This window comes from Ranitomeya imitator, chromosome 2, assembly GCF_032444005.1.
Source record: "Ranitomeya imitator isolate aRanImi1 chromosome 2, aRanImi1.pri, whole genome shotgun sequence".
NCBI lineage: Eukaryota > Metazoa > Chordata > Amphibia > Anura > Dendrobatidae > Ranitomeya > Ranitomeya imitator.
In genome coordinates this window covers 227,805,179-227,824,173 of record NC_091283.1, presented here as the reverse complement: position 1 = coordinate 227,824,173, position 18,995 = coordinate 227,805,179, and the positions used below count along the sequence as shown (strand labels likewise).

The 18,995-nt window shown below is 46.6% G+C and overlaps 1 long non-coding RNA gene across 1 annotated transcript; it reads left to right on the top strand.

Moving 5' to 3' along the window:
• The first annotated feature begins 11,615 nt into the window (after positions 1-11,615).
• Positions 11,616-18,244, top strand: LOC138662762 (uncharacterized). The gene is made up of 2 exons (XR_011318067.1): positions 11,616-11,934; positions 16,659-18,244. It is a non-coding gene; the product is annotated as an uncharacterized lncRNA (long non-coding RNA).
• Positions 18,245-18,995: the final 751 nt, after the last annotated feature.

Genomic DNA, 18,995 nt, shown 5'->3' with positions numbered 1-18,995 from the left:
GGCAAACGGCACTCGCAAGGGTGCTTGTGCCAAGTGGTGACCACGGCCCTGTGGGGTGAGTCAGACCATTTAGGGAGATATAAAAATGGCCTATGGTGGACATTCAGCAGCTGCAAATGGAGGAATTGGAGCAGTCAGTAAGAGGAGGCCAAAAGCAAGACATTTTTCAGGCAAGCTACATGTCAGCAGGGGAAGGTGGGGCAAAATAATTTGAAATCCATGATTGGTTCATTTTAATGAAGGTTAGATCATCAACATTTCGGGTAGCCAGACGAGTTCTTTTTTTTGGTCAGTATTGAACCAGCAGCACTGAAGACTCTTTCTGATAGCACACTAGCAGCTGGGCAAGCGAGCTCCTGTAATGCATATTCTGCCAATTCAGGCCAGGTGTCTATGTTTGATACCCAGTAATCAAAGGGGAATGACCTGTGAGTTAGAACATCGATAAGGGAGGAAAAGCAGTTCGTAACCATACTGGACAAATGCTGTCTCCTGTCACTTTGAATCGATGCAGCAGTACCTGTCCTGTCTGCGGTCATTGCGAAATCACTCCACAACCTGGTCATAAAACCCCTCTGTCCAACGCCACTTCTGATTTGTGCACCTCTAACACCTCTGCGATGTTGCCCCCTACAGCTCTTGTGAGAACCATCACCGCCGCTTTGTGCTGGGAATGCCTGAACCAAATGGTCTACAAGAGTTGCTTGTTTGGTAGCCAATATTTGCACAAGGTTCTCATGTGGCATGATATTTTGTAATTTCCCTTTATATCCAGGAGGCAGGCCAACCAGTAATCGTCATCGGTCATCATTTTTATAATGCGGGGGTCCCTTTTTAGGATATGCAAGGCATAATCCGCCATGTGGGCCAATGTTCCAGGTGTCAATTCACTGCTTGTGCTGGATTGAGGCGCACTTTCTTGCAAATCAACATCACTTGTCTCCCGCCAAAACCTTGTACGTGACCTTGCAACCCCACCAGTTTCTATTGCCCCCTGAGAAGCATCCTCCTCCCATAAATATTCATCCCCATCATCATCTTCCTCCTCTTCGTCCACCACCTCGTCCAGGAGAGTTCCCTCAGCAGACAATGGCTGACTGTCATCAAGGCTTCCCTCCTCCTCGGCCGCAGACGCTTGCTCCTTGATGTGCGTCAAACTTTGCATCAGCAGACGCATTAGTGGGATGCTCATGCTTATGATGGCGTCATCTGCACTTACCAGCCGTGTGCATTCCTCAAAACACTGAAGGACTTGACAGAGGTCTTGTAGCTTGGACCACTGCACACCAGACAACTCCATGTCTGCCATCCAACTGCCTGCCCGTGTATGTGTATCCTCCCACAAATACATTACAGCACGCCTCTGAAGCATGTGCAGTGTAGAGTTCCACCTTGTTGCAACGTCAATTATTAGGCGGTGCTGGGGAAGCTTCAGTGATCGCAGATGGTTCAGCATATGGCTGGAGTGTACGGGCGACCGGCGGATGTGCGAGCAAAGTCTTCGCACCTTCAGGAGCAGGGCTGGTAACCCCGGATAATTTTTCAGGAAGCACTGCACCACCAGGTTCAAGGTTGAGCCAGGAAAGGTATATGTTTCAGTTCTGAAATGGCTATGGCAGCCATAAAATTCCTTCCGTTACCACTGACTTCCTTGCCTGCCTTAAGATGTACACTGCCCAGCCATGACTGAGTTTCTTGCCGCAAGTACTCGGCCAGTACTTCCGCGGTGTCTGTTGTCGCCCAAACACTTCATTTACAACACAGCCTGCTGAGGCTTACCACAAGCTGTTCCATAATGTGACACCTCGTGTGCAACACTGGCAGCTGCGGATGGAGTGGTCGGGCGACTGCGCTCTGTGGACGAGCTTTCGCTTCTGGAGGAGGAGGGGTGTCGAACGCCTACTGCCAACTGTTTCCTAGACCGTGGGCTAGGCAGAACTGTCCCACTATGGCTGTCCCCTGTGGACCCTGCATCCACCACATTAACCCAGTGTGCCATGATGGACATGTAACGTCCCTGGCCATGCCTACTGGTCTATGCATCTGTTGTGATGTGCACCTTTCTACTGACTGGTTGCCTGAGTGCATGGACAATGCGGTCTTTGACATGCTGGTGGAGGGCTGGGATGGCTTTTCTCGCAAAGAAGTGTTGACTGGGTAGGTCATAGCGTGGTACTGCGTAGGCCATCAGGGCTTTGAAAGCTTCACTTTCAACCAACCGGTAGGGCATCATCTCTAACGAGATTAGTCTAGCAATGTGGGCGTTCAAACCCTGTGTACGCGGATGAGAGGATGAGTACTTCCATTTCCTAACGAGAGTCTCTTGTAGGGTGAGCTGGACTGGAGAGCTGCATATGGTGGAACTAGCGGGGGTGGTGGTGGACATGGCACATTGAGAGAGGGTTGGTGATGGTATTCTGGATGTTGGCCTACCTACACTGTTTCCTACCAAGAACCTTGTGATTCCCTGACTGCTTTGGCCTTGCGACGATACCTCCACATTTGCTGTTGGTGGTGTCCTAACCGGTGGGCTTACAGTGAGGGAAGCAATGTAGCGTTGCTGAGTACCTTCATTCTGAGCAGGTGCACCAACGGTACTGGATGTTTGGTAGTTAGTCCAGGCTTGCAAGTGCATGCTGGTTAAATGTCTACGCATGCACGTTGTATTTAAATTTTGGACATTCTTCCCTCTTCTAAAGGTCTTTGAGCACTTCTTACAGATAACTTTGCACTGATCATTCGGATCTTGGTTAAAAAATTCCCACACTGCACTCTTCCTACTATCGAATATATTTTTCAGGCATTGCACGCTATTCTCCTTTCACTGGATGGCCACGCTGTCCTAAAAGTGTTTTTGGTTTTGTCAAACGTTTTTGGCCAGATGCGGGTCTGCCAGATGAAAGCTGTTGCGATGTAGATGCCTGCTGCGGATCATCCTCCTCCGCTTCAGAGCTACTGCCAGCGGCACCCTGTTCCCCCATTGACTGCCAATCTGGGTCAACAACTGGGTCATCTATCACCTCCTCTTCAATGTCATGTGCACCTTCCTCTGTGTCACCGTGTAAGGTGCTATAGCGTTCGGGACGGGGCACCATAGTCTCATCAGGGTCAGATTCTGGCTCAGTACACTGCGAGGGCAATGTAGTGATCTGAGTCAATGGAACAGCATAATAATCTAGCTGAGGCTGTGCATCTGTGCACTCCATGTCCGATTCATCTTGTAATGGCCTGTTAACTAGTTCCCTTTCTAACCCTGGCACGGTATGTGTAAAGAGTTCCATGGAGTAAACTGTAGTGTCGCCTGCCACATCCTTCACTTTTGCTTTGGGTGAAGGACACAAGGAAGCGACTTGTTCCTGACTGGGAGCATCCACTGACGACTCGCTGCTTTTATATTTCGAACTTTCTGAAGAGGAGGCGAAAGAGCTAGAGGCTGAGTCAGCAAGGAAAGCCAATACTTTTTCCTGCTGTTCCGGCTTTAAAAGCGGTTTTCCTACTCTCAGATAAGGGAGCCTTCGAGGCCTTGTGTAGCCAGACGATGACACTGGCTCAACACCTCCAGCCTTAGGTGCTATTTTGCTTTTCCCACTACCACCAGATGCTCCACCACCACCATCAGTACCAGCTGGCAACGACCGCCCACGGCCTCTTCCACCAGACTTCCTCATTTTATGGGAAAATCTAACCAAAATAACAACCGTTATATGGTACTGTTAAACAAGGTAGAAGGTGTATATAAACTTGTTGTCAATTTAAATCTCCCTTTTTTTGGGGGGAGACTGCAGCAAAAAACAGGCCCTGTGTATTACACTACACAATGCCAGTAGCAGAACGTGGCTGGCAGATATACGACAAACAGAACTGACGTATAGAAACTTGTCAATTTAAATCTCCCTTTTTTGCAGCAAAAAACAGGCCCTGTGTATTACACTACACAATGTAAGTGGCAGAACTTGGCTGGCAGATATATGACAAACAGAAATGACGTATAGAAACTTGTTGGCAATTTAAATCTCCCTTTTTTTGGGGGGGAGACTGCGGCAAAAAACAGGCCCTGTGTATTACACTACACAATGTAAGTGGCAGAACGTGGCTGACAGATATATTAAAAAATACAAGGGCTGTAGTACAATTTCAATCTCCTTACAATGATCAAAGGACAAGTATGGCAGCAATAAAAAGGACTGCTGCACACAAAAGTGTGGACAAAAAAACAAGAGAACTGTGCAGAAAGGAGCAACAGGATTTTTGCTTTTAAAAAAGCAGTTGGTTTGCACAGCTGTGTAAAAACAGCAATGCAGCTATCAGGGAGCCGTATAGGGCAGCCTAATAAGCTACAGCGCTGATGCACACAAAAAAAAAACTCCACTGTCCCTGCAAAGAAAAGGTGGTGTTGGACAGTGGAAATCGCTACAGCACAAGCAGTTTCGGGGTTAATCTTCCCTCCCTAACTATATCCCTTCTTCTGATGAAGCTGCAGCAACCTCTCCCTATGCTAAGATCGGCAGAAGTAAGATGGCGGTCGGCGTGCACGCCCCTTTATAGCCCTTGTGACGCCACAGAAAGCAAGCCAATCACTGTAATGCCCTTCTCTAAGATGGTGGGGACCGAGACCTATGTCATCACGCTGCCCACACTCTGGGTCCGCCTTCATTGGATGAGAAATGGCGCTGAAAGCGTCATACGAAACGTGACTTTGGTGCGAAGATCGCTGACCTCATGGCCGATCCCACACTAGGATCGGGTCGGGTTTCACGAAAACCTGACTTTGCCAAAAGTCGGCGATTTTTGAAATTGTCGGATCCGTTTCACTCAACCCTAGCCACAAACTCAGATGTCTAGAGACATGGTACAGGAACCCCCAAGGGGCACTGACTACACTTCAGGCAGCGAGTTTTTTTTTTATCTTCCGTAGAAAGCGAGCCAGACATCGCATCCGAAGGGGGCACAAGCGCCGTTCAAATGTCATTACGAACCACCAGATTTGGGGGTCGCCGTCCGCCGGCACAGAAACAGTTCAAGAATTACTGCAAGTTCTAACATCTTCTACGGCGGTGACTCACTAGGTAGAAGGTGAGGCTTCCAATGACACCTTACAGGTCATCAATCTTTCTGATTACGTGCTGACTTCCACCGAATTGAGGGTCCTGCAGAGGGGTTTAACGTTTTCCTCCACGTATTCTGTTGATAAGTTCACTTTTATAAAAGATTTATACTTATTTTGCAGGCATCTGGTCCTACAGGTGTTACATAACAAACCCCAGGCAATTAAAGATTTGGTTCAATCTGACCAGCAGGTTTTGCAAGACTTGATTCAGCTACTTCAAGAAAACGAACCTACTACAGGTAAGCACCAATTTCCCCACAAAAACAAATCTTGTGTGGCCCCCCCCCCCCTTTTGCCTTGGTGCCGGCCATTAGGGTGTTTTTTGAACTGGTTAAAAAGGACATCATTTCCATGTCCCGACAGCCGCTGGTTCCTGGTAACCTAAGCGGGGAAGAAAAACAATAGTTTGAAAAACAATGAGGCCTTCCTTATAAAGGAGGCCTATAAAGGGGGAAATGTGGTCCTTTGGCCACACGCCCTCTATTTAGAGGAGGCACATCGGCAATTGCGGAATGGGAATTTCTACAGAAAACTCCCTCAGCAGTGTTTGCCGCCAGGTTCAGAAACCTCTTGCAAAAAAGGCCTGGAACCTGGGCATCATTAACCATCGGGAGTTTCAATTTTTGTGGGTGGAATGCCCGGTCACGGCCACATTTTACATGCTGCCTAAGGTGCACAAGAATCTCCTTAGGCCTCCAGGTCGACCGATTGTGGCCTGTATTGGTAGCCTCTGTGAGAAGGCTTGCATATACGTGGATTATTTTTTGCAGCCTCTCGTCAAAAATCTGCCCTCTTTTGTAAGGGATTCCTCACATTTTATCAGGATTTGCCGGGGCCTTACATTACCATCGGAGGCCCTACTAGTGACCTGCGCTGTTGAGTCACTGTACTCAAACATCAGCCATGAAGATGGCATTACCGCGGTGTTGTATTTTTTGGATATGGTAGAACACTCCGACAGGATGCATGATTCCCTGGTGGTTGATCTGCTGGATTTCATCCTCTGGCATAATTTTTTCTTGTTTGACCGAACATATTACTTGCAGACCTCTGGGGTGGCTATGGGGGCCAGATGTGCCCCGGCCCTCGCAAATCTTTTTTTAGGATGGTGGGAGGCTACTGTGGTTTATCCATCATTGGCCTTCAAAAATAGCGTCTGCCATTGGTCGAGATATATAGATGACGTGTTCTTCATCTGGACATGGACTACAGAGGATTGTTGTAGGTTCATTGAATCTCTAAATGTCAACACGCACAACATTTTCCTTACTTACTTCATGTCTTCTTCTATAGTGTCCTTTTTGGATCTGCAAGTATTGTTCGACAATGGCTCCATTTCCACAAAATTGTTTCGGAAGCCAACTGCTGCCAACATCCTGTTGGATTGCAGGAGCTTCCACCCATTACATACTAGGAATGGTGTTCCAACTGGTCAATTCCTGAGAGTGAGAAGAAACTGCACCACAGATGCGGATTTTCGGACTGAGACACGGAATCTAACGGATCGCTTTAAGGAAAGACATTATCCACACAGGAGTATCTCCATGGCCTTCCAGCGGGCACGGATCCATACACAGGAATCACTCATGGACACTTGTGCTAAGGTACGTGATTCATCTCTAATTTTAATGATAACTGGGGGAACATTCGGGCCATTTTGCAAAGACACTGGGGGATCCTTACAACAGATTTGAACACTTCTACGGTCATGGGGGAACGACCCTTACTTACGGCCAGGAGGGCTCCGAACTTCAGGGACCTCCTGACCAGGAGTCACTATAGGAGGCAGCACACTAGAACCAATCGGGGTACCAGGCATAGGGGCTCCTTTGCCTGTGGGGGGTATATCTGTGCACATATGGTGGCCACTAGAGATGTCTTCATTAATCCCGCGGACGGGAAGACGTATAGGCTGCAGTCCTATATCAATTGTAAGACCACTTGCGTGATCTATGCGCTCATTTGTCCATGCCAGCTGGTGTATGTGGGCCAAACCTCGCAGGAATTGCGGCGGAGGGTCCAAAAACATTTCTCCACCATTAATTTGGCCTCCAGTGACTTGTCCAAGGGCAGGGCACTTACTCCTGTAGCGGCCCATTTTCTGGCCCATCATGCAGGCCGCACGCTGAACACATGGGTGGTGGGGCTGGAACACATCCAGCTATCCAATAGGGGTGGTCCATATAAACCTTGCCTATTACGTGCTGAATCTCGATGGATTTTTAAACTTGGTTCTGTTGCCTCCGGCAGGTCTTAATGAGGAGGTCCTTTTTACAGGATTTCTGGGATGAAGTCAGTTCATCTTTACCAACATCACTTCAATGGTTCCCATGGATTTCCTTTGGAATTGGATGGCTCTTCTATTATCATTGAACCATAACTGAAGACTTATGGTTCCAGCTTTCGGTTCACCTGAGACTGGGCGTTTTGGACCCCCTCCTTTTTTGGCTTGCTGCTTAAAATTGCTGCTTTACCTTATAAGGTTGAACTGCAGGCATGTGTCTGGAGTCTTATGGTTGAGTGGCCACTATGGACAATAATGTGATATTGTGTTTTGTGTATACACTATTATGCATTTTTTTGTTGTATCAGATTCTGGGTATCTTGGCTCATGGGATTTCTCCCTGGGGTAGGGTTAGGGCCTTGTCTGGCTCATGGGATGCTATTTGGCAACTAGGCGGGACCAGTATTACGTTTGGTCTTTCTATGATGGTATAAATTATTCCCATTCTTTCTCATGCAGGTGCCTGTCTTATAGGGTTTGTCTATTCTTGGGTTTATAGCTTAGTAATCTATTTCTTATTAGCAGGGTTTTCGGGCAAAAGTGCATTATTTAATTGGATTCTTATCTGGGTACCCGACACATACCAAAAAAGACGGGGGTGTTTTGGGGGTAACTGTTGGTAAATATTGGACTGCATAAATATGGTATTGTCCTCGGTGCGCTAAATTCATTAAAGATACATATTTTTTTATATACTATTTATACATGTGTATTATGACTTTTCATGTGTCTTTGGATGCCTGAGGACTGATGTATGAATGTACCCCCGGGGGTTGTCTGCAGTATGTATGTTACTGCATGCATGCTACTCCTGGCATCATCAATACAAATGTCCTGCCCACAATATATGTTTAAATCAAGCTCCGGTGCTACCGGCATTATACTTGGGCACTTTGCTATTGGCCTTCTTTTTTTGCCAAATAATCTGCCCCCCTTCCTCCCCCCCATGCCATCCCATCTGTATATGTATGCATGCACATTCGTGCATGCATGCACATATAGAGGGTACCTTTTTTTTTTTTTTTTGCCAGCCATGCCTCAGCCATATTTATTCCTGTGTACGCGCAGCATTTCGCGCATCCGCTTCACGGTTCTTTATTTCTTCCTCTTGACACGCACTTTTGCGTTTCAACCCACGCAGGCATGGTCTTTTTCCTGGTCACCCCTGCCACGCATGCGCAGCTGTACGCGGCATGGCCCTTCTTCCAGACGCTGCGGCTTTATTCCTGCGCGTGCGCTGCACATTGCGCACGTGCCCTGCGGTCTGTCACTTCGCCATCATGGCATGCTACATCGCACTCCAGTCTACTCAGGCGTGGCCGTGTCTGCTTACTCCAGCCTTGCATGCGCATTCGCATGCTTCATGTCTTCTTTCCCAGATGCTGCAGCCGCAAATTGATCTGCGCATGCGCGGCTTTACTCACTGCACCACCGTCTATACTGGTGCAAGCTTGTACTCTGCCACTTCCGGCTCAGGTGCAGCTTGTTATTCATCCTGCTATCTGGTTCACCCACAGTGGTCTATTTAAACAGAGGCTAAGAGGTACACCACACTTCCCCTGACGAAGCCTTCTCTGGAAGGCGATATGCGTGGGGCCTTGTTCCTGGGTCCGTCCACTCTGTGCACGGGGGGACTTGCCCCTGCCAATATCTACAAACGAGTAAGCTATACTCTATTTGCTCTTTAGGGTCTCCGCTTCAGGGGCATTTTTGCAATCTTGCATGTGTTTCCCGTTCAGGGGCTGATCAGCCCTTGGAAGGTTTGTGCCCTATTCCTTCTTCTGTAGGATATTTATGTGTGAGTCATAATTTTGTGACGGGTTATAAAGCTTAGATTAGCAGTCCCATGAGCCAGTAGTGGTATAGGCTATGTTTAAGGTATCATATTATATATGTCTTGTCATGTGGATATCCTCTTTAATGGACCGGGTTCTTTGCTGTGTTGCATTTTAATTATGTTTTAAACATGTGTGTGTTGTATCTATAAAAGCCTCTTTTTGCATTTTTCTATATATTGCGTGGTGTGCATTATTACAGTGGTGCTTTTTTCTACATTACATGCCTCCCGGGGAGGGTGATGCCATGCCCGGAAGCGAGAAGGAGTCCCCTTAGCAGGTAATACTAACAACACTTTCCTGACTCTAGGCCAGGAGGGGGAGCTCTAGACCTGATTTCAGGGTAGCTTCCCTATAAGTTCTTATCTGCAGGAGGAGTTAGAGTTCAGTCTGTATGAAACAGTGAAGGGAGAAGAAGCAAGTGGGAGAGAAACTGGGAGTGGAACTGCGATTGGGCTCACTCCGAGGTTGGGTGGGAACTGTATGCCCCACAGCAGAAACTGGAGGGCAGGAGATTGCAGGTCTCCTGGACACAACTGACACCTGAAGGCACAGCAGCAGATTAGAGCCTGGAGTCACCACAACAGAGGGACACCTGTTAAAAGCCTTGAGCTTCCTGCCATGTTGGTAGTGTTCCACCTATGGGACAGATTGAGAGAGGGACTTGAGGAAAGCTAATGCATCAAGAACCCAGAATTCAGCGCAGAAAGGAAGGCTTCCAACCCCACCTGGCTAGGGGGATTCCGAACCGCTTCCAGGCTGCCCGGATTTCTAAGATCATCTGTAACCTGTGCCCTGGACTGCAATTTCACCAGTAAAAGGTAAAGAGACTGCAAATCCTGTGTCCTCCAATATTTCCTGCACCCCAACATCTACAACCCCTCATAGACTGTCCTGGTAGCCCTGGGACCTCCGGTCCACCTGTGGGGAGCGAAACCATCTAAGCTGTATTACCATCAGCCCCATTGGACCCCTTTAAGCAGCATCGGCCATCCCTAGCCGAGTACCACAGGTGGCGTCATGAACATTACTATATTAGACTTTATTTCCACGTCCATTCATCCCATTTAACTGGACGCCCAGGGCCACGGACCAGGTCACTGCCACTGACTTCCCCTTTAAGAACTGTGCCGATCCGGTACCGAGTGCCCCACGGTCCTAGCGGGCGCTCCACAGTCACAAGTCAATGGGATAGCTAAAAACATGCGATTTGTCAATGATTTAACTTCAATAACCGCTAGTTTGATTCATTGTTGAATGAATTACTAAAAAACATGCGGAAAGTGCCAGTAAAAAGATGCCCTACAACACTTTAACAAAAAAAAGAACCAGTGAATGAAAATGTTGAAAAAGCAACCAAAAATATTATGAAAGACAATTCAGGTTCAAAAAACTGCAGAGAAAAAAAAACAATGTATTCTGCTTGAAAAATGGATGGTTTGGACACCCAGAAAAAGCGTAAAGGTACCTTCACACTGAGCGACGCTGCAGCGATCCAGACAACGATCCGGATCGCTGCAGCTTCGCTGTTTGGTCGCTGGAAAGCTGTCACACAGACAGCTCTCCAGCGACCAACGATGCCGGTAACCAGGGTAAACATCGGGTTACTAAGCGAAGGGCCGCGCTTAGTAACCCGATGTTTACCCTGGTTACCAGCGTTAAAGTAAATAAAACAAACACTACATACTTACCTTCCGCTGTCTGTCCCCAGCGCTGTGCTTCCTGCACTGACTGTGAGCGCCGGCCAGCCAGAAAGCACAGCGGTGACGTCACCGCTGTGCTTTCCGGCCGCTGTGCTCACAGTCAGTGCAGGAAAGCACAGCGCCGGGGACAGACACCGGAAGGTAAGTATGTAGTGTTTGTTTTTTTTTTTACTTTAATGCTGGTAACCAGGGTAAACATCAGGTTACTAAGCGTGGCGCTGCGTTTAGTAACCTGATGTTTACCCTGGTTACCAGTAAAAACATCGCTGAATCGGCGTCACACACGCCGATTCAGCGATGTCTGCAGGGAGTCCAGCGACGAAATAAAGTGCTGGACTTTCTGCAGCGACCAACGACATCACAGCAGGATCCTGATCGCTGCTGCATGTCAAACTGAACGATATCGCTAGCCAGGACGCTGCAACGTCACGGATCGCTAGCGATATCGTTCAGTGTGAAGGTACCTTTAGTGTGAACATACTCTAAGGGCTCTTCACAGAGCTTGGATAATATTGGTATTGGCAGTAAAACAAGTAAAAGCTGCTTCAGTTCTGGCTGACTTGGAGAGATAACCTACAAAATCTCCTTTTTTTTTTCTTTAATTAAACTCAGACAAATTCTCCTTTGTTCTGAGACTGTAGATTTGGGACAGGGCAGCTCCACCCCGGCTCCATAGTTCTGTAACAGGATCAGAAGACAATCGGTCTTTTCATGTCCTGGCAAACATCACACACTGAGCTGCTCCTAGAGTCAGGGATATAGGGCCTCCTGCTCCTACATTGTGCAGGGGCACATCTCCTCCTGTGCCAGACCCCGCTGCTCTTCTAGGGGAACCCCAGTGCCTACAATGCTAACCTGCTCTCCGAGAAGACCTGTCAGACCATTGGCGAATGCTCTATGGAACAATGAAGAGAAATGCTTCCTTATGTAGATAAGACACAACATCTCTGCTGTCTTCAGGCTTCCTCTTCAGGATGAAATGTTTCTCTGCTGCACTGCAGTGAGGTAAGTGATGTGCACTCTGCCCTCCTTCATCTCATACTTCTGCTTCTGTCTCATAAGGCGTCATATAGATCTCCAGTGCATAGGAGTCACATATATAATGCACTGCTATGTAGCCTACATGCCCCCAATGTACAGTTGTGCTCAAAAGTTTACATACAATTGTTGCTTTCTTGGCCTTTTTTTTCATAGAATATGAATAACACCAAAACATTTTCTCCACTCATTGTTACTGGTTGGGTGAAGCCATTTACTGTCAAACTACTGTGCTTTCTCTATTTAAATCACAATGACAACCCAAAACATCCAAATGACCCGGATCAAAAGTTCACATACCCTATTTCTTAATTCTGTGTATTGTAACATCAATGACAGCTTGAAGCCTTTTGTAGGAGTTGCAAATGAGGTTCCTTATTTTCTCAGACGGTAAAGCTGCCCACTCTTCTTGGCAAAAAGTCTCCAGTTCCTGTAAATTCCTGGGCTGTCTAGCATGAACTGCGCGCATGAGATCTCCCCAGAGTGGCTCAATGATATTGAGGTCAGGAGACGGAGATGGCCACTCCAGAACCTTCACTTTGTTCTGCTGTAGCCAATGACAGGTCACTTGGCCTTGTGTTTTGGATCGCTGTCATGATGGAATGTCCAAGTACGTCCCTTGCGCAGCTTCCAGGCTGACGAGTGCACATTTGCCTCCAGTATTTGCTGATAACGTGCTGCATTCATCTTTCCTTCAATTTTGACCAAGTTTCCTGTGCCTTTGTAGCTAACACATCCCCAAAATATCAGTGATCCACCTCCGTGCTTTACAGAATGAATGGTGTTCCTTTCATCATAGGCCTTGTTGACCTCTCTACAAATGTAACATTTATGGTTGTGGCCAAAAAGTTCAATTTTGGTCTCATCACTTCAAATTTCTTTGTTCCAGACGTTTTGAGATTTGTGTCTGTGCTGTTTTGCGTATTATAGGCAAGATACCTTGTGGCATTTGCACAGTAATGGCTTTCCTTCTGGAAACTCGACCATGCAGCCCATTTTTCTTCAAGTGTCTCCTTATTGTGCATCTTGAAACAGCCACGCCGCTAGCTTTCAGAGAATCCAGTATTTCAGCTGATGTTATTTGTGGGTTTTTCTTTGCATCCCGGACAATTTTCCTGGTAGTTGTGGACATAATTTTTGTTGGTCTATCTGACAGTGGTTTTGTTTTTACAGAGCCCCTGATTTTCCATTTGTTAATCACAGTTTGAACGCTGCTGACTGGCATAATCAATTCCTTGGATATCTTTTTGTATCTCTTTCCTGTTTTAAATAGTTCAACTATCTTTTCACGTCAATCCGTTGACAAGTCTTTTGTTTTCCCCATAACTCACAAAGCAAAGCAAACAGGTCACAGGTGAGGATGTTACCTTTAGAAGCCATTCAAACCCATTTTTGTCAACTTCTGTGCAAGTTATCAGGCCAAAATCACCAGGGTATGTAAACTTTTGATCAGGGTCATTTGGATGTTTTGGGTTGTCATTATGATATAAAAAGAGAAATCTCAGTAGTTTGACAATAAATGGCTTCACCCAACCACTAACCATGAGTGGAGAAAATGTTTTGGTGTTATCATTCATATTCTCTGAAAAAAAGACCAAGGAAGCAAAAATTCTGCCGGGGTAAGTAAACTTTTGAACAAAACTGTATGCCCCCTTATCCATGAGTCATATGTGCACAAACTGTAACACTGAGATCTTTTACATATCCACTGAAGCACATTAAGTAAGGCCTCAAACGCACAGCTCCATACTGTGCCCACTGCATAGTTGCAGTATTACCCCTTTGTGGAAAGATGACTGTAATTCTCAGTCCATTTTAATACTTAGTCAATAACACAAATGCCACCAAGAGTGCCATCAACAGATGGTTTCCTCCATCGCAGTGTTGCTCATATTTCCATTATCCACCAGCCACCAGAAGTACCAAAAACTGGTGATTTTCACCAACTGCAAGACCTTTCACATAACCTCCTGTGCGAGGTCCCTCACCTGGGCTTCAACCCTCTCTGCCACCAGTCCTTCCAGGTTTAGCCCTAGCTAGAATGATAATGTCAGGGCATCTATGGTCTTCTCTAACACAATGTAGATGACCAGCTCCTCAACATAGACCACAGAGACCAGGCTACAACACTAAACCCTGCACACGAGCAGTCATGGGAGAAACAACATGACAATGAGCATGGCACTTCATACACCAGAACGCAAACTGCCCAGCACTGCCTGGGTCTTATTATTTCCCAGAGAGGTACAACTCTGTACAGTCCCCACCCAGTGCCCATTGGGCACTTGGAGAATAGGGACCAAGCCTGAGCACTGCCTGGTCTTACCACTTCACAGAGAGGTACAATGCTGTGCACTCCCCAGCCTATTCCCACTGGGCACCTGGAGAATAGGAATCAGCCCTGAGCGGTGCCTCATCTTACCACTTCCCAGAGGTACAACGCTGTGTACTCCCCACTCAATGCTCACTGGGCACTTGGAGAACTGGAACCAGTCTTGAGCACAGCCTGGTCTTATCACTTCCGAGAGGTACAATGCTGTGCAGTCCCTATCTGATGCCCACTGGGCACCTGGAGAATGGGAACAAACCCTGAGGACTGCCTGGTCTTATCACTTCCCTGAGAGGTACAATGCTATGCAGTCCCTACCTGATGCCCACTGGGCACCTGGAGAATAGGAACAAACCCTGAGGTCTGCCTGGTCTTATCACTTCACTGAGAGCTATAATGCTGTGCAGTCCCTACCTGATGCCCAATGGGCACCTGGAGAATTGGGACAAGCCCTGAGCACTAGCTGGTTTTATCACTTCCCTGAGAGGTACAATGCTGTGCAGTCCCTTCCTGATCCCCAATGGGCACCTGGAGAATTGGAACAAGCCATGAGCACTAGCTGGTTTTATCACTTTCCTGAGAGGTACAATGCTGTGCAGTCCCTACCTGATGCCCACTAGGCACCTGAAGAATGGGAACCAGCCCTGAGCACTGCCTGGTCTTACCACTTCCCGGGGAGGTACAATGCTATACAGTCCCCACCCAATGCCCACTGGGCTCCTGGAGAATAGGAACAAGCCCTGAGCACTGTCTGGGTCTTATCACTTCCCAGAGAGGTGCAACGCTATGCAGTCCCCACCCAATGCCCACTGGGCTCCTGGAGAATAGGAACCAGCCCTGAGCACTGCATGGTCTGATTAATGCCGCAGGCTAGTACAGGTCAGCCCACCTAGTACACATGATTATCTAGGGGAAAAATGCCAACCCATTTCCACTCATTAGACAGCAACCACCCAGAACAGAAAAACATTTTCTACCGCTTTTATAATTTACAGACTTGCTTTAATGTAATCTATAAACCCTAACATATTTAAAGTCATTTTTCTTGTGGAGGTAAGAGATCTTGAGAAATTAATGTTTTGTACTATATGACTCTAGTTTCTATGCAAATTGTCTCATCAGAGAGGAACAGTACTTGAACCAATAGCACCAACTAGTGGAAGAAGTGATCTTTAAAGTTAAAGGGAACCTGTCACCCCCAAAATGGAAGTTGAGCTAAGCCCACCGACATTGGAGCTTATCTACAGCATTCTGGATTGCTGTAAATAAGCCCCCGATGTATCCTGAGAGATGAGAAAAAGAGGTTAGATTATACTCACCCAGGGGCGTTCCCGCTGCGGTCCGGTCCGATGGGCATCGCGGTCTGGGGCCTCCCATCTTCTTACGATGACGTCCTCTTCTTGTCTTCACGCTGCGGCTCTGGTGCAGGCGTACTTTGTCTGCCCTGTTGAGGGCAGAGCAAAGTACTGCAGTGCGTAGGTGCTGGGCCTCTCTGACCTTTCCCGGCGCCTGCGCACTGCAGTACTTTGCTCTGCCCTCAACAGGGCAGACAAGTGCGCCTGCGCCGGAGCTGCGGCGTGAAGACAAGAAGAGGACGTGATCGTAAGAAGATGGGAGGACCCGGACCGTGATGCCCACCGCAGCGGGACCGCCCCTGGGGGAGTATAATCTAACCTCTTTTTCTCATCTTTCAGGATACATCGGGGGCTTATCTACAGCATTCCAGAATGCTGTAGATAAGCCCCTGATGCAGGTGGGCTTAGTTCAACTTCCATTTTGGGGTGACAGGTTCCCTTTAATATCAAACCTTTAATAAAGAGACATTACCTTTTAGACTTCTGTCAGGAGCCTTCCAACCAGCCAAATCAGACCTCTTGCTTTGCACTGAGGAGTAGCAAAGAACTCGAAACACATGTTTGCAATTGGGTGTCTGGTTTTGGCTTTTATACGAAATCATATGGCAAGACTCATTAAAGGGTCAATATTGACATTTTGGATTTCTACTTCCAACAGGTGGCACTAGACTTCTAGTTCTCTTCCTCTCTGCAGAGACAATTTGCATATTTATTTTGCCAGAGGAGCACTGCATGGCCTATAAGTCTCCTTACACCAGCTTGGCACTCTCCACAACGAGAGACGTGACCTTTTCTCATTTCTGTGGCATTCATTTTCCCCCATCAGTCTCACCATGATGTTTAGGAGGTGTAATTGCAACAGCCCTCTGTGCTCTGCAGGGGTATGAAAAGATCCCTAGGAAACAATTTTAGTATCATCTATGTCTGCTATTTGGGTGCTGGCATTATCTATGTATACTAAAGAATATTTGACTTTTCTACAATGTATGAATGTTTTATATTTTCAGTGCCTAATGCTAAAATCTTGAAGAATGAAAGACAGAAAAACAATAAGTCACTACCCCAAAACAGCCATAAGTGATAGCAATACTGTGGTTATTGGGACCCCATCCATGCCGACCGCAGGGCTAACATCACAAGGTGTGACAGCTCCCAAGCAAAACACCTTTGGATTGACTCCATCCCAGCACTTCCGAGCTAGTGTGCAACTCCAGAGGCTTAATAGCCAATACCAAGGAGCAGCTGCCGCCCAGCACTGGGCTCTGAGCAGTCAGGCATCCCTCGCAAGTGGAGCTGGAATATTTGACTTGGATCGGGTAGATGAAGACGTCCTAAAATCTTTGGTTTTGGAGATGGGTCTAGACACTGCCAACGAACTTCCAGAGCTCTGGTTGGGGCAAAATGAATTTGAGTTTGATCCAGAACAGTTGTTGACTTTAGAGCAATGAGACGCAAGATGATTATCTTATAAAAATACATATAAAAAACGACACAAATACAAAATATTAATCGCAGGGGCGGAGCTAATGAGTGTACATGTAGTAGCTGCTATCTGGTCTTGATGTCTGCACCAGCTTTTTTTTTTTAAAAGATATTTCTATGGTATAGTGAAGCAGCAAACTGTGAAAAACAAAATCTCTGCGAGTCTCAAAACCTTTGGTAAAGACTGTGTTATTTTCTTGTTTATGTGTTGTCACTGTTGTGTCTGCCAGTCTGAATGTAACCTGCCAAATAATAATGCATTAAAAGGAATCTGTCACCCCTTTTTTTCGATAAGAGCTAAAAATATAGTTCAATTTAGCGTGAGCTCTGCATTACAGCAGTACCTTTCATATCCCCTGATTCCCCACCTTTGCTCAGAAAATACCTTTGTGATCTCTCCGGCATCCTATGTAAATTACCACGGTCCGGTCCGATGGGCGGGGGTTATTTGCGGTCTCTCCCCACCTCCTGCCTTGCTCTACGCATTTATTTTTCTTCTTTCCTGCGTTGACGTTGTTTTCCTGTGCCTGCGCATTGAAATGGCCTCTCGCGCATGCACAGTATGTTTTGCCCAACTGTGGGCAAAGCATAAAACTTATTATTGCGCATGCGCCGGTATTTTCCATGATTTTCACATCAATACTTCCGGGGCACAGAGCACAGGATAAAAAGCCGATGCATGTGCAATAATGATTTAATGCTTTGTCCACAGTTGGGCAAAGAATACTGTGCAGGCGCTAGAGGCCAATTCAATGCGCACGCGCAGAAATTGTATGGGATCTGTGCTATTCACAGATCTCGTTACATCCAGCACGCCGAGGAGTGGGGGGAGAGATGGCAGATAGGCCCCGCCCAGACCGTGGTACTTTACATAGGATGCTGGAGAGATTTGGTGAGTATTTTCTCACCAAAGGTAGGGAATCAGGGGATATGAAAGGTATTGCTGTAATGCAGAGCTCATGCTAAATTGAAGTATATGTTTAGCTCATATTGAAAAAAAGGATGACAGATTCCCTTTAAGTTGCAAATAAAACAGCCATTGCATCACCTGAAGTCTTATCAGCACTAACATCTACATTGCTCCAGAAAATAAAGAATTTCTTACAGAAAATTATTGTAATTACACATCTTTTGTGATACACATTTATCTCCTTTGTGTGTATTGGAACAATAAAAAAACAGACAAAAAAGGCAAATTCGACAATTTCACACAAAATCCCCCAAATGGGCATCAAAAAATTGTTGGCACCTTTCCCCAATTGTGGGTAAACAACTTTGCTTCAAACATGTGATGCTCATTCCAACTCAACTGTGGCAAGTAACTGGTGTGGGAAATATGAAAATCACATCTGAAACCAGATATAAAGAGGGAGAAGTTGACTCAATCTTATCATTGTGTGTATGTGTGTGCCACACTAAGCATGAAGCACAGACAGAGGAAGAGAACTGTCTGAGGACTTGAGAACCAACATTTGTGAACAATATCAACAATCTCAATATTACAAGTCCTTATTCATAGATCTTAATGTAACTTTGTCCACAATACACAATATTACCAAGAAGTCTACAACCAATGGCACTGTAGGTAATCTCCCTGGACATGTACAGCAGAACACGCCCACTACTGTGAATGGTGCAGCCCACAGAGGCATGCCCAGTTCACAGCGGTGACAGTTCTATTACAATGGGTAGGGTCAGAGTCCATCTGTTATCTCCTATGACCATGGGGTGCTGTACACTGAAAGTGTCATGCTGCTACTGTGAAAACAAGATGTCAGCCCCCAGTGCCTTCTTTAAACTCCTGTAACACACAAATATGCAATCAAAACTTGGTTATAACAGCATGTTATGCTACATTATAT